The sequence below is a fragment of the Gordionus sp. m RMFG-2023 genome, chromosome 2, assembly GCF_954871325.1.
Source record: "Gordionus sp. m RMFG-2023 chromosome 2, tfGorSpeb1-WG-v2, whole genome shotgun sequence".
NCBI lineage: Eukaryota > Metazoa > Nematomorpha > Gordioida > Chordodea > Parachordodidae > Gordionus > Gordionus sp. m RMFG-2023.
This window is the reverse complement of record NC_088776.1, coordinates 19,471,913-19,486,388: the sequence shown is the minus strand read 5'-3', so window position 1 is coordinate 19,486,388 and position 14,476 is coordinate 19,471,913. Positions and strand designations below refer to the sequence as shown.

At 25.6% G+C, this 14,476-nt stretch overlaps 1 protein-coding gene across 3 annotated transcripts in view; it reads left to right on the top strand.

The window, feature by feature from the left end:
* The first annotated feature begins 11,669 nt into the window (after positions 1–11,669).
* The window catches only part of LOC135923568 (uncharacterized), a 33,843-nt gene continuing 31,036 nt past the window's right edge, over positions 11,670–14,476 (top strand). Inside the window, exon 1 of one of the 3 annotated variants that reach the window (XM_065458388.1) lies at positions 11,670–11,720. The gene's annotated coding sequence lies outside the window, so the exon portion shown is untranslated. Of the gene's footprint in view, positions 11,721–12,040; positions 12,331–14,476 lie in introns of those variants that run through there. The other 2 variants (XM_065458391.1, XM_065458385.1) reach the window with 2 other exon arrangements.

Below are 14,476 nucleotides of genomic sequence, written 5' to 3'. Positions count from 1 at the left end.
TTCATCAATAATCTAGCCCATTAATTTTTTCTATCCCGTCCGGCCTTAATAAGAAAAATTTAGACGTTACCCAATCCATCTGGCCTTTCATTGAAGACCTCCAGTGAAGAGTGACTACCATATGGATTTAGACAGTTTCCGCCAGAAACTTTTATATATTTTTTAATTTATATTAAAAACCCGTATAAAATTATTATACATTAAGAGTAGTTCTAAAGTACATCGATAAATTATTTAAAATTTACAATATTGAAATTCTGAATCTCCATGCACTCCATATCCCAATACGAAATATATTAATCAAAAACATAATTGCTTATCAATTTTAAATATATTTCATTATTTTAGCACAAGAAACCTCAAAAAATAGCCATATTATTATAAATAAGCGATAATTCATATAAATAATAATTAAGCTATTGTAATATATTTGGTAGAAATCTGCAAAAGTTTGACCAGGCTAAATATATTTTTTTAAATAATTGGACCGGACCTGGTCAGGCTTAAATTCGAAAATAAAAATATTTTTAAATTTTTGCATATAATAAGGCGTCAATATTTTTTACGAAATCAATTTCGATTGGGTTTAGGTTAGTGTTAGATAAAAATAAAAATTCCAAATTCAGGTTGGGTTTTTAAAAAATAATAATATCAGTTGTTTCAAACCTCTAAAAACTGGTTTGAACTCTTTTGTATATATATTAGAATTATTTGTAGAGAAGCACATTTTTTTTTATTTCATCATTAAAAATACTAATTAAAACGTTATTTTATTTTTAATTGTACATTATAAATAATATTAAATTAATAAATCATAACAAATAAACATTATTTATTAACTACAATATAAACAAAAAAATAGTATTTAGCTGCAATTAAAATACTTTATAGAATCACCTCAGGCAAATTGCATCTATTTATAGAAGGTATAAATTTTATTGTTGAAAAGCATACGCTAGCTTGAGTAGCCGACACTGTATAACATTAGACAATTTATATAATTCGGGGAATCGATTACTCTGATTTTACCAATAGTTTAATATATATTTATTAACTAAAATATTTCTAATGTTCTTTGATCGTTCTAATAGATTTTGTTTATACCATTCTTTAACTTTCTAATAAATCAACTTCAGGTGAAGATCCTTTCATTGATGTTGATTTATTTTCACTAGAATCTTCCATTCTTATAACAATCTAATTCCATGTTCTTTTATAATATAAGCAAATAATTTACAAATTTGATTCAATTTATCCTTAGGCATTTATAAGCGTCTTTAAAATTTAAATATAAAAGAGGAAGTTAAAAATATTTAACAAATGTTGTAAAATAGCAATATAATAAATTTTATTAAAACTGTGACTGAAATTTATCAATCAAAAATTGATAATACTTTTTAAAACATTCCAGTATTTTATAAACATAAAATCATCAGATTCGAACCGGTTCACAAGCTTTTTTAGCGATTCTGTTTAGGTTCAAATAGTAAATCACTAATGGTCAAGTTAGATATAAATACCGGTTTAAAAGTTCGGGGTTTAGATACCTACAAAAACTCGGTATTGTTCAGTGTAAAAAACTATATTGAAAAAAAATTAATTTCTATAGTTAAATAAATTCGGGCTGGGCAAACAAATAATTTTTATTTCAGGTCGGGCTTTTCATGATAAATGAAAAAAAATATCAGGGATGTGGCCATCTGGACAAATATTTTTTAAGAAATTTCAGCCCGGACTTAAAAGGTTAAACCCGATGCAGCTCACCAATATTTGGTTTAAAGTCAATTAAAGCAAAAATATAATATAGAAAAACCGTAAACCAAAAATTATATTAACGAGCTAAATGCTCTTGTCCTCTTGTCCCACTCTTTATAGCTTAAGAAGAACACTTACGAGAACAAGAATTGAAAGGAATAGTTGTTGCTCTTAAAACGAATATATCCGAGGAAATATGCTGGCGAAGGGAGAAGGAAATTATAATACTTGTAAAATTATCTATCACAACCCAAGGAAAGGTAAAATTACAGTGCTAAACTTTACCAATAGGGTTCCAAGTCATTTTTCAAAAATGGTGAAATTTTTCAAAAAGAGGTGCCAGAACCCAAAGTATAGCTAACGAATACCTAATAAGAAGAAAAAACTGTTACAAAATAATTCATTATGATTAAAAAAATTAAAATATCAATTTCATTTTAAGGTATTAAAAAAATATATAAATCTATTTTAATACGAATTTAATACAGTATATAATGTAATTGAATAGTAAGTGTAGTTTTAAGACTTCTTTCGATTGGTGTTTACCTTAATTTAATCCTATTTAAATTAAATTTAAGGTTTTGCTATGAAATTAAAAAAAAAATACATAAACTGTTCGAAAAACCAATTCATTTAAAAATAAAATAATTCACATAAAATATAATTAATCCGACTAGATATTTCATTGTTCTTCTAAAAATACTTACTCTATTCTATTTATTACTTTCTTTCTTTTTTTCTTTCTTTCTTGTGTAAACTTTTTCGAAGCATTTTATACGCCTTAAATAAAATACATATGATATCAAAATGGTCATTCACTTCTTGTTCACTATTAACCTATAATTCATTTACGTCTATAAATAATATAAATCTATAACATGTAATAATAATTTAGGGATTAACCTTTTTGTCATTTTTTCTATGATTGATAAAATGAAGTTTTGAAACATGCAAATGTTTTAAAGGTATGTATTTTTTTTTTAAATTTCTGACATCTGCGTTTATAAAAATTATCAATTAAGAATAAAACCAACAGTAAAAATAGCTATTTAATCCAAATCGAAAACCCAACTTTTAGAAACAAGAATTATTTAATCATTTTTAATTTATTTTATAACATAGCATATTTGTAATGGTTCATTATAAATAGATTAATTAAATTAACATGTTATTTTATACTATTAATTTCACAAAGAATTAATAAGATCAGAAACAAAAAAAACTAAATAATGTATTATGGACGTGTCTTTCTTTCATCTGCTTTCAAATTACTTGCATCTGTTTCTTTTACCAATATAAATTTCTCTGTTAAAGAAGAGTACCCAGAATAGTAATAGGCAAATATTTTTAGACTAATTTCATATTAATGTATAGTAAATAAAGCGAAAGTACTCTCTCCTGAAGAGATATTCCTTTTTAAGAAGGTTCCAAAGAATAATTAACTAAAGATAACAAAATCTTATTAAGATTAAGTAAAGCAATAATATATAAGAATAATCAAAATTATTCAATATATATGTTACATTCAATTTGCTTAATCATTAAATACGCATAGTCAATATGTGTAATATTTTACAAAATTGTCTGAATAGGTTAGCCATTCTGCACATGATGAAATACATTTCTGGCAAAATCAGATTTCCAAATTTAAAAAACGTGCTAATAGCTTTAGAATTGGTAAATAGCACAATCATTTAATTATGGGATTTTTTAAATTTAAGATTGTAGAATGCCTATCTTAAATTTCATACAATTTTAATTTTGCTTAAACTTTTGAGTCATTTTATTAATTTATTGGAAATACACTAATTAACTAATATATTAAATATGCATATTGCGTGTATTGCCTTCAACATATAATATATATTCTTAATTATGTGATATAATATACTCGCTGAAATTGGGAATATTCTATTACAATTATTGCGAAAAAACATGGCTTTAACTATCTGCCTATTATTAATTTATTAAACCTATACGTAGCTTGTTTAACAGGAAAAATATTTAAGTTGCCAATATATTTTTTTTGAATAATGAAACACTAAATTCGCAATAAATAGATTTTCCCCAGTTTAGATGAATGAATCCCATAAAAAACCCCCGGAAAAAAATCCCCCAGGAAAAAAAACCCCGAAATTTTTTTTTCTAAAACACTTAAGATCTAATAATATCGATATACTTTTATTTAGATTTAATAAGATATATACATTTTAGAAAAAAATATTATTGAAATATAATTTAATAATAAAATTTTTTAAGGCCCAATTCATTACTTAAAGATTACTCATATACCCTCCATAAAAAATGCTGATGTTCAAATTGGTACTGGGACAAAAAAATACCAAAATAACCCATGTATTACTTATTTTCGTAAAAATTATTTGCTATATAAATACAATATCCATCCTTAATTACTATATTGAGTAGACTAAATTTGACAAAATTTGCAATAAGATCTGTTTATTTTATTGAAAAATCATTATTATGTATATACAAATTTAATAATTTAGAATAATAATTACATCAGTTGACATCGAATAATGAAGAAAATTGCTCTCATAAAATCTGCAAGAATTCGCACCCCATCAAGGTATTCCGCAAAGTTTCTTTAACCGAATCTGTGTATTGTAACTTTGTGATTTTGTTTTCGGTGTCCAATTACCTACACGCCATCGTTCAAGTTTGGTTTCATCAGCAGCCACCTCGCATTTCATTTTTTTAATCAATACCCAGATTGATGGGTGTTTGTTCTCAACCAGATTAGAAAAACGATGATTCCAACCTTCGCATTGATTATTTGTACGTTCTTCGCCGGATAGAGTGCTCTCATTTACGTTCCAAGTTTCTGAAGGAAATTGAGGCCCAATTCGGTGTGTCTGGGATTGAGAATTGCTTCTTGATACTCCATTGATGTAATTTTTATCGAAATATTCAAGAATATCTTTACCATTGGTCGAAGTAACTGATCTCAGGAATGCCATTGCATTGCCCATATTACATAAAGGAACAAAAGCTAAGCCGTCCATCATGCCACAAAAGAAGCCTAACGCTTCAAAGATTCTGTATTGGCTTTCCAGACCTAGCTTTTGTATTTTCCTATTGGTACTTTGACACAAATGGTAAAAGCATCATCTGATTATGATATGATCCCCTAATTGAAAAAATAAATATAAATAATTTAACATATTAATAATTACCGCGCTCATAGCAGACTTTTCGAAATCCATGTATATATATAATGGATCAGGAAATAAATCCCTTTCTTGACATTTAGACAGCAATATTTCAAATATTTTTTCATAAGTATTTTGTGTTTTTTTTGGAGTAAACAATAAACAGCGGTGATAAAAATATTGTTTATTGATACTCTAATGATATATAATTCTAGAAAATTTTTAAGGGACATGGTAAAATTTCCACCATATACCATGTTGTTGTATTTGATATTAAATAAAAATAAAGATTTAAAATGACTTAAAGCAAAAATGGGAAGAGCAAAATAAATTAAGAAAAAAATTTAAGAAAAATTGACAAGAAAATTTTTTTAAAAATTAAGAATTTTACTTTTTTTTGAATGGGAATTTTCCAGGGGGTTTTTTCCATGGGGTTTTTCCGGGGTTTTTTTCCGGGAGTTTTTTTCCTATTACCTACATGAATACTTATAATAAATATCATGCGATTAGCTATATATATGATTAAAAACTATACATTAGTATCAGACGCCTATCCAGAAAACGGGGAGAGGGGGGGGGGGCAATAGCATAATTTTTTGATAGAAGGTTTTCATGAATTGTTAATAAGTATTCTATATCAAATAGATTATATTCTATTTTAGATTTTATCAAAAAGTTAAGATTAATTTAAATATTTCTTCTTTATGTATTTTTCCCACGAAAATTTAAAAGTATATTTTCTCACATTTTTTTAAATCTTCGCTCTCAAATATTTTGTTTTTTCCAATATTTTGTTGTTCAATTGTAATTTTTTTAAAATATGATTGGTTTTAATATTAATAAATTTTATATGATTAGTTCTCATAAATTTTTTATGTTCCAAAAAAAATAATTTCAATATATCCACCCCACCCCTCTAACTGTAAAAAATTCATGGCTATGCGCCTTATTAATATATAAGGTTAAATACAATAATATTATACGTTAAGATTATGCCAACATAACAATCTAATTTCTCAGTATCTTAACTATCTTCTCTTAAAATATATTTTATACTTTCTTTTAACACATTTACATTTTATCAAGGACAGGGTTCTCAAATATTTTTACATCACCCACCTATTTTAAACTTGGCTATAAATTAAATTTTTTCTCATCTCTCCTCAATTTCGAAATTTAGAAATGAATCTAAGATAAGCACCTTTCGAGCCAAGCATAATTGGGACTGAGAAAGTTCTATACTATTAGTATACATTATTTTTATATTATACGAAAAGCATCCATCTTCCCTTTATATTTCTTTGATTCTTTTAATCAAATAATACGCCCGCAAAGTCGATCCGATCTGAATTTTTGTATCCCATATCTACCCAATTAGTCCGTCAGGCATTGAAATTAGATTATTGTCATAGGAAAGGAATGGATATATACAAATTAGCCACTTAGAAAATGCTTCCACCAATCAGCATTTTTGTCATACCCACTTCTCGGGATTTTGTCCAAGTATTACATGCACCGCGACCCCCTTTAACCAAATTAAAAATATTAAACATCTTGTCATATATTTAGCTTATAAAAAATTAATATAATTATTTTATACTCTGAAAATTCAATACGAGTTGAAAAATAAATGCTAGACTAAAAACGATAAAAATAGCATTTGAAACATCGACATTGCCACATTTTACTAGTAGGTGTGAAAATGAAAATTAAGAGGGAGTTTGAAAGGTCATCTGGTCGCTTTTCCCGCCCTTTAGTCAGGCTTTTTGGATAACATATTTTTGGTGACTTTGTTAGTTCTTAATGATAGAATAAAAAATATAAGCTTTGGATCAAATTAAATTCATTATTTTTGTGTTTAATATTCTTTTAAAAATATACCTTTATGAGTTTGATAGCATCTTATAGACCTCGATATTTGATCGATTAAATTCTTTACTCAAGATATTTTATACCTTAAATATTGTGATTCGATATTCCTGGGCCAGAGAAAAAATACTTTTTGGCTCTAGGCTGGTAGCCTTGTTTAACCTTGATAGTGGCATTTGTATTAGACCAATAGGCATAGATTCTATTTTTAGAAGACTGATTTTTAAATCTAGGGTAATAGATTTAGTTAGATTTATAATTTTTCACACGAGATTGTCATTCATTATGTAAAATTTATGCTTGGTTTTCTTTATTTTAATTGTAGGAAAATAAACCCCACAAATACTTTATAAATTAAATATAAAAAATGTTTTGTAAAATTTATCGCTTGTTCTTAAATTCAGCTATTCTATAAAATATCTAGAATGAATAAAGATATATCTCTTATAGATCAGTATATATAGATGTTTTAATAACTCTGATAAATGCACATATATCATTAAAAGACATTTTTAAAAACAAAATTTATCTTAGGCGTTTTGTTATTTAAGAAAAAAAAATATTCAAGTACGATCCTTTTTTTAAATTTTATCTCTTCTGGGTCCTTTTAACCACCCTGAAAATTAAATTAGTTTCAAAATAAATTACTTGTCACAAAGGCGTCATTACATGTAGAATCTCAGGTTAATTCTTTATCTTCCTTGAATGATAATCTTCTGCTGCTGTATTGAGCTTGGGTTCAAATGTATATGCTAATTAGAATATTACTTATTAAGCATTGAGTGTTGCAGGATGCGTTTTTCTTTGTTGAATCTGCAATTGGACATGACCGCTTTACATAAAATATAATTGAAAGGAAATATAATTGAGCGTGGGAGCCAATTTCATAAAGACAGTGGCTATCGCCTCCATTGTCAAATTTGGAGGCTAAAATATATTGAATTATTATATCTTATCTAAGAACAAAACAAAGAAGAAAAAAAATTTTTTTAAATAAGAACCCTATTTTATTTATATGTATTATATTTCAATAATGCTACCTACTTTCCTCTCTATCTTCAATCCTTGTTTAAATCTGGTACATGGAGCGGAACATTCCGGCACATTAAAGGAACGGAACTTAAATACGGAAAGAGGTTGGAACTAAAGCGTTGATTCTGAAGGTGCCGGGACAGTTCCGGAACCTTCCGAAAATAAATATGGATTTTTTAAAATTTATTACATAATTATAAATTTGATATTTATAATGACTCATTCAGAAATATTCGTTTTTCTCTTTAATTCTAGTTTTTTCATAATAAAGAATTATTAAGTAATAAAATTTAAATCATAGTTCTAGCTTAATATATATGCTAGAGATATTTGATAGTAAATAAAATGCACTTTGTCAGTTTTTCGTTTTCTTAGCAGCCAATATATCTGGAATAAGCAGGGTCAAGAATTGTATTAAATTTCTTAACTTATAGTGTTATATTATCATCATACAAAATTTTAAAATAAATCTGAGGGGTCGAGTTAAATATCTGGTTGATTTTAAAATGGAAATTAACATCTTTATCTATGTAAAACTTTCGTGAAAAATTCTCACATTTTATTAAACTATTATAATAAAAAAGTTGGAGCGGGTAGCGCTAAGATATGCTGTTCTTAGGACTCTAACCATTATGAAAGAACAGATCGGGCTAACAATAGATCTTTCTAAATATAAGCTAATAAATCCTTCACTCTGATTGTTCATGGTACATATTATACATGAAAATATGAAGCAAAAGCAGTAATCATGGAATTTTTGCAAACAGGAATTAAAAACAATATAGCAATCAGAAGGTTGGATAATATAGAATAGACGTCTTTTGAGTTATATAAATATAATTTTTTTTCGAATTATATTTATATTGTTTGTGGTATCGGTTAAAATATGGATGGACCAAAGCCACAAGGGAGGCAATTATTGACGGAGGTATATAGAAAGGTTACCCTTAAAATAGAGCCTCTAATTTCTTAAGAGTAGGGAACCAGTTACTTCTACCACGATGGGAGTAGGCAGAGGATTGTCAGTAATATTGATTTTATAAGGATAAGAGCTAGACGCAGTCCCACTTCAGTAAAATTCTCAGGGGAGCCACAATTGCAACACTCTACATCTTAATCTTAATTCTATGCTACAATATAATACATTACTTGATTTTGCTTTATCTTTATTGGCAAATTGCATTATGTTTTTTAATAACTTTATCTTTATGATTCAATTATCATAATTCACAGAGGAAAATATGTTTTAGCATACCAAAAGTAACAAAAAATAATTTTAAGCTTTTAATATATAAATAAATTATAGAAAAGTTTAAACCCTATTTTTTAATTTGACAATTTTTCAGAATCATAAAGCATAAATTAATATGGTTCTGAATGTTTATAAAGTTAGTGGGCTAGGTCTTAGTCATATAGTTAGTCCTTTTAATTATTGCATATTTATTATTTATTTTGATATAAACAAATGCAAATTATTCTATGAATATATATTAATCTAAGATATATTTTTTAGTTTTTTTACAAAAATACCTAAAATTTCTCAAAATCTAAATTCAATTTAAAATTATTGCGTATTATGATATTATCAATAAATTTATATACTTTAAAGACTTTAGTATTATAATAATATTTTTTTAAAAATTTGTATTTCGACCTCAATTTTATGTGCGGACCAATTATCGCATATAGGTGTCGTACTCAGAGTATGACATGATTGGGCCAAAAAAAAGTTAAATTCAATTTCCTAAAAAAGTATCATTTTTATAAAATATAAATTAACTATTTCACATAGCCTATACGCCTATACTTTTAGGATTCAGGTAATGTTTTATTTTATTTAGATTAATCTAATATTATTTAATTTATTCATGTTCGAACGCAAAGTGTCCCAACCATCCCTGGTCACCCCAACTACTGACTTATATTCTTTATAAAATAAATTATAATATTAGAGGATGTAAATTCTTGATTTTTTAATATTAATTAGACTAACAATCTTGACTATACAAAATTGAACAACCAAAATGTAAAAAATAAAATAAAAATGAAGATCCTTGGTGGTTTATATGAATTAACAACTCGGCTTAAATTGTTGATAAAATTTAAAAAATATATAATAAAATATAATTTTTCCATATTTTTTAAGAAATAATTTAGAGTAACGTTTTGCGCTAATGCTACTCAATAAAACGCGTTATTCGTTATTCGTTCTTCGTTACCTTTTGAAACAAGTAAATCCCTATTAACCATACTTTGCTTGAATCAAGCATAATCATTTTAGGTTTAGATGAAATTAATTTTGAGGAGGGGCGTTGGGAAAAAATGTTAAAGGGAAAGTAGATTTAATAGAGGGAAAAGTGGCAGTGATTTAGGATGTTATAGAAACGCTGGTAGGTACTAACATTAAGTAGGTATTATTATTTAAGAGCTCTGGATACATTTGGCTTGAAACTCATACAAAATATTATAAGGGATTTTAATATATTAATGTCATTTTATATGTACCTCATTCTGTATTATAAAATAGGATTACATCAATTTTAAAATATCAAAATAATCAGATTATAAGATATGCTTATAAAATACAAGTTCATATTATTATTACATTACATTTATATTAAAAGAAAATATCATTAACCTTTATTTGCACTTATTAAAATATTTTTGCCCCCTTGTGCAATTTTTTATTAATTTAAAATGATTTTATATTACATAAATTCTGAGCCATTAACTGCTCTAAGACATTGTATTGAGGAGTAAGGGGATATACCATCATTTCATTTTCATGTTTCATATCTTATTTGAACTATTTTTTTTCTGAAAATATTTACATGCATAATTTTTGTTTATATTTAAATGTTTCCCGGTAATATGTCTAACTAAATCATGACAATCATCATCTTTCATAATTTAATATAAACAAATATATTTAATTAAATAGTTAAATAAACAATTTTAAATATAATAATTTAAATATAATACTAAAATATTTTGCCTAAAAATGCAAGGACTTCTTCCCCCCTTTATACTCCTTACCTTTCGCCCCCTATCAGTATCATCTTAGGAGGAATCACATAGGGACTCAAGTCACCTGGAAATTATGGAGAGCGCCCTGGAAATATTGATTCTTTTAGATATAGTTTCATTAAAATTTTTCTGGCATCCCCTTCCCCTTTAAGGCCTTTTGCAAATGTTGGGTAGAATTACTTTTTTTAATATAAAATTTTCTTTTTTTGCTCATTTTAGATAGAATTACCTGAAAATCTAAATCAAAACTATTCCCTAACCCCACCCCTCCCCCGCCTTCAATTTCAAGGGCAATTTGCCCCAGCATGGACTAAATGAAGAACAAGAAGATGGATATTATGGCAAAAAAACTTATGAACTAGAATTCATTTTGTAAAATATTTATCTACATTAAGGATGATTATTATAGGTCGCCTTTAGATTAGGCTCACTTAAGAGTGTGTGTAATGATACTTAAACCTAGTTTAAATTCTTCCCTATAAATACCAAAAAATAAACAATAAAAAGGTCATTTCAAGAAGCTCATATCGCAACAACGGGATACTATAAGGAAGACAAAGCATGATGTATTTGATCCAGTAGACATTATGTCTAAAAATTATATTTTTGTCAATTTCAATAACAAAATAAAGATGGGTTTTTTTTCATTTTTGGAAAAAAATAAATTATACAATAAATTCGATCGACACACATTTATTTGAAAAAAAAAATAATACAAAATATATTTTAAATTTAAAATTATAAATATTTTTATATGCTATATATATATTATTTTTTAATTTTGTATATTTTATTAACTTATGCATAAAAAGAGAAATTCATGCAAAGGTAACCGAATACCTTTATTTACGCGACATTTTACAGGTAAAAAAATTATTTTCTCCCCTTTTAAAATGATAAATTACACAAGTTTTCTTTAATATTTAATATGACACTATAAAATAAATTTCCTTTTTTATGTTTATTTGAATAAATATAATTTTCTTTTAATTTTTATTTATTTTATTTTTATATAATAAAATTATAAATTACATTTATATATTATTTTTATCACCAAATTTGTATGATTTAAATAAAATTGTATATCTAAAAAATTATTAAATAAATATCGAAAAATATTATATCCTCGGTATACCAAAGATAATGAAACTCCTAGTGATTTATAAATTATACACCGAACTCCTCATAAATTTTTTCTAACATTTTTTTTTGTTGTAATTTTTTTTATAATCATCATAATTTAAATAAAAGGTTTATCTTTATATTCTTTAATCATTTTTTTAAATAATCCTGAATGATAATTGCAAAAAATATCTAGTTCCATATCAATGATTTTATCGGGTTCAGCCAATGCCACATTACAATTGATAATTTATTGGGAAAAAAATTTATTTTTCACCGGTCATTCAATAAAAAGTACCAATATATTCTGAATGCTTATGCATTTGATAAGCACAATTCTGATCCCATAAAAGTATAAAATATTTTTATTTTTTTATGTTTAATTTTATAAATCGGGGCCTGATTAAAAGGGCTATATTTCTGAGTCAAAATATTCTTCGTTTTCTCTTCCATTCCATTTACATTAAAAAAACTCCAAAAATTCCTCTTTATTGAAATATATCATTCTCATAAGTGTTAACTAGATGGCATGTGTTTTTTTAATTCACCTCCTGTATAATTGATATGAGATAATTATTTTTAAAAAAGATTAAATATTTTTTGAATTAAATTATCTTCTCCATAAGCCTATATTACAAAAATTGTCGTGAATTGTGATACTAACTTAGATTTTTCATAATTTAATAATTTTTTTAATATTAAAAAAAATCCATTCCGACTTAATTTATTATTCGACCCAATTTGAGGTAGATTATACTATTAAACTTTAATGAATTCAGCCAATAAATTAATAAAACTAATCAAATTTTATTTTTAAATGATAACATGTAACATCATTCCTGTTTTGTATTGTATTGATTTCTTAGTTCCATAAATCTTCTAATTTACAACTTCTATAAACGATTTATAAATGTTTATATTGTATAGTATTTGTATCAGTGTCTAAATTAATATTTATTATTATGTATTTATCCTCTTTTTACAATTATATTCACACCTAATTACAAAGCTATCATTTATTTATATATAATGCAGTATGTATAATAATTGTGAAAGGTTGCTAACCGTATAATTTTTTTATTGAAATAGATCCTTTTTGTATTAGGAACTTCTTAAAAGTTATTATAACATAGTCGCCACACTCTAGCTCCTCTTATAAAACTTAAATTGAAATTTATTTCAGCGGTAAGGTGATGTGATCATGTATTTTTTAAACAGTTCAAACTAATCAAGCTTTTATGTATAAAGACAACATAAAAATATGTCAAATTATTAAAAGGTGACCTCTCGCTAAATAAGTTATCATTTTTCTAGTTATAACCACTTCACTTATGTGTATAAGGCGTATATATAAAAAATACTTTACTCCAAATAAATATTTTAAGCATAATCAAATTAAATTTTAGCATACACTAAGCCCATTATTACCTCACTTGTCGAATACCCTGGTGTAATTTTAAAAAAATCCAAACTTATTATCATTTTTTTAAAAACTATTAGTTATTTAACCTCTAGTAACATTCATCATCATCTGTTTTGTTTTATTATACTCTTGAAAAGGAACATAAAATGTTTGAATTATATACTTTACCTTTTTATTTTATTTTTTATTGATATCTCTTATATATATTTATTGTGAAAACAAAATTCACAATGAAATAGATAAATAGATCGATCAATTATTGGAAAAAATATTATGGATATAAATAATGTAAGTGGAATGCATTCCTTTTAATTATTCAAATAGTTTTGCACTTTTAAAATAAGTTTTCAATTAGAGAAAGTCAAACGTGAAATTGATCATTTTTTTCATATCTTTACCTACTTACAAATATAAAATTATGCAGAATTTATGTGAATGATTAATAGGAGTTGATATCCCGTAACTCTTGTAATTTAGGATTTACAAAAAAGTCAACTTTCTTTAAACTCAAGTCATTCGCAAATAAATGTTAATTCATATAGTATTTGTCGTGCTATTACATATCGGCCTACCTTAGTACGTGGTACCCCATCCTAAAGACACCACTCATTTATAATAATTCCCTTTTTTTACATGACATATTGGATAAGCTTAAAAGAAAGAAAAATTAAGATCCTCAAATTAAATCTTAACTAACAATAAAGTAAAAATATACAATTAAGAAGTTTACATTATTCTGTCTATTTAGATAGAAAATACTATATTAGTTAGCTAATGATTAGTGTTAAACTTTGTTCCTGTTCAACAAAATCTCTTCATATTGTGCGAGTTTTCTCAAAGGATTATGAGATATCAGCTTATAACTAATCAGAATGCATAGGTCTATGTGATACTGCCAATTTTCCTTTCACCTAATATGGAAATTATAATTCGTTTTTTAATGTTATACCAATAAATATGAATATATTTTTTTAAAATAAAATATTCTTGAGAGATCTTACTAAATTTTTTGAAAAAAAATAATAACATTGTTTAACGATATATCCTTGATACTAGATAGCTTGTTTATTAAAAA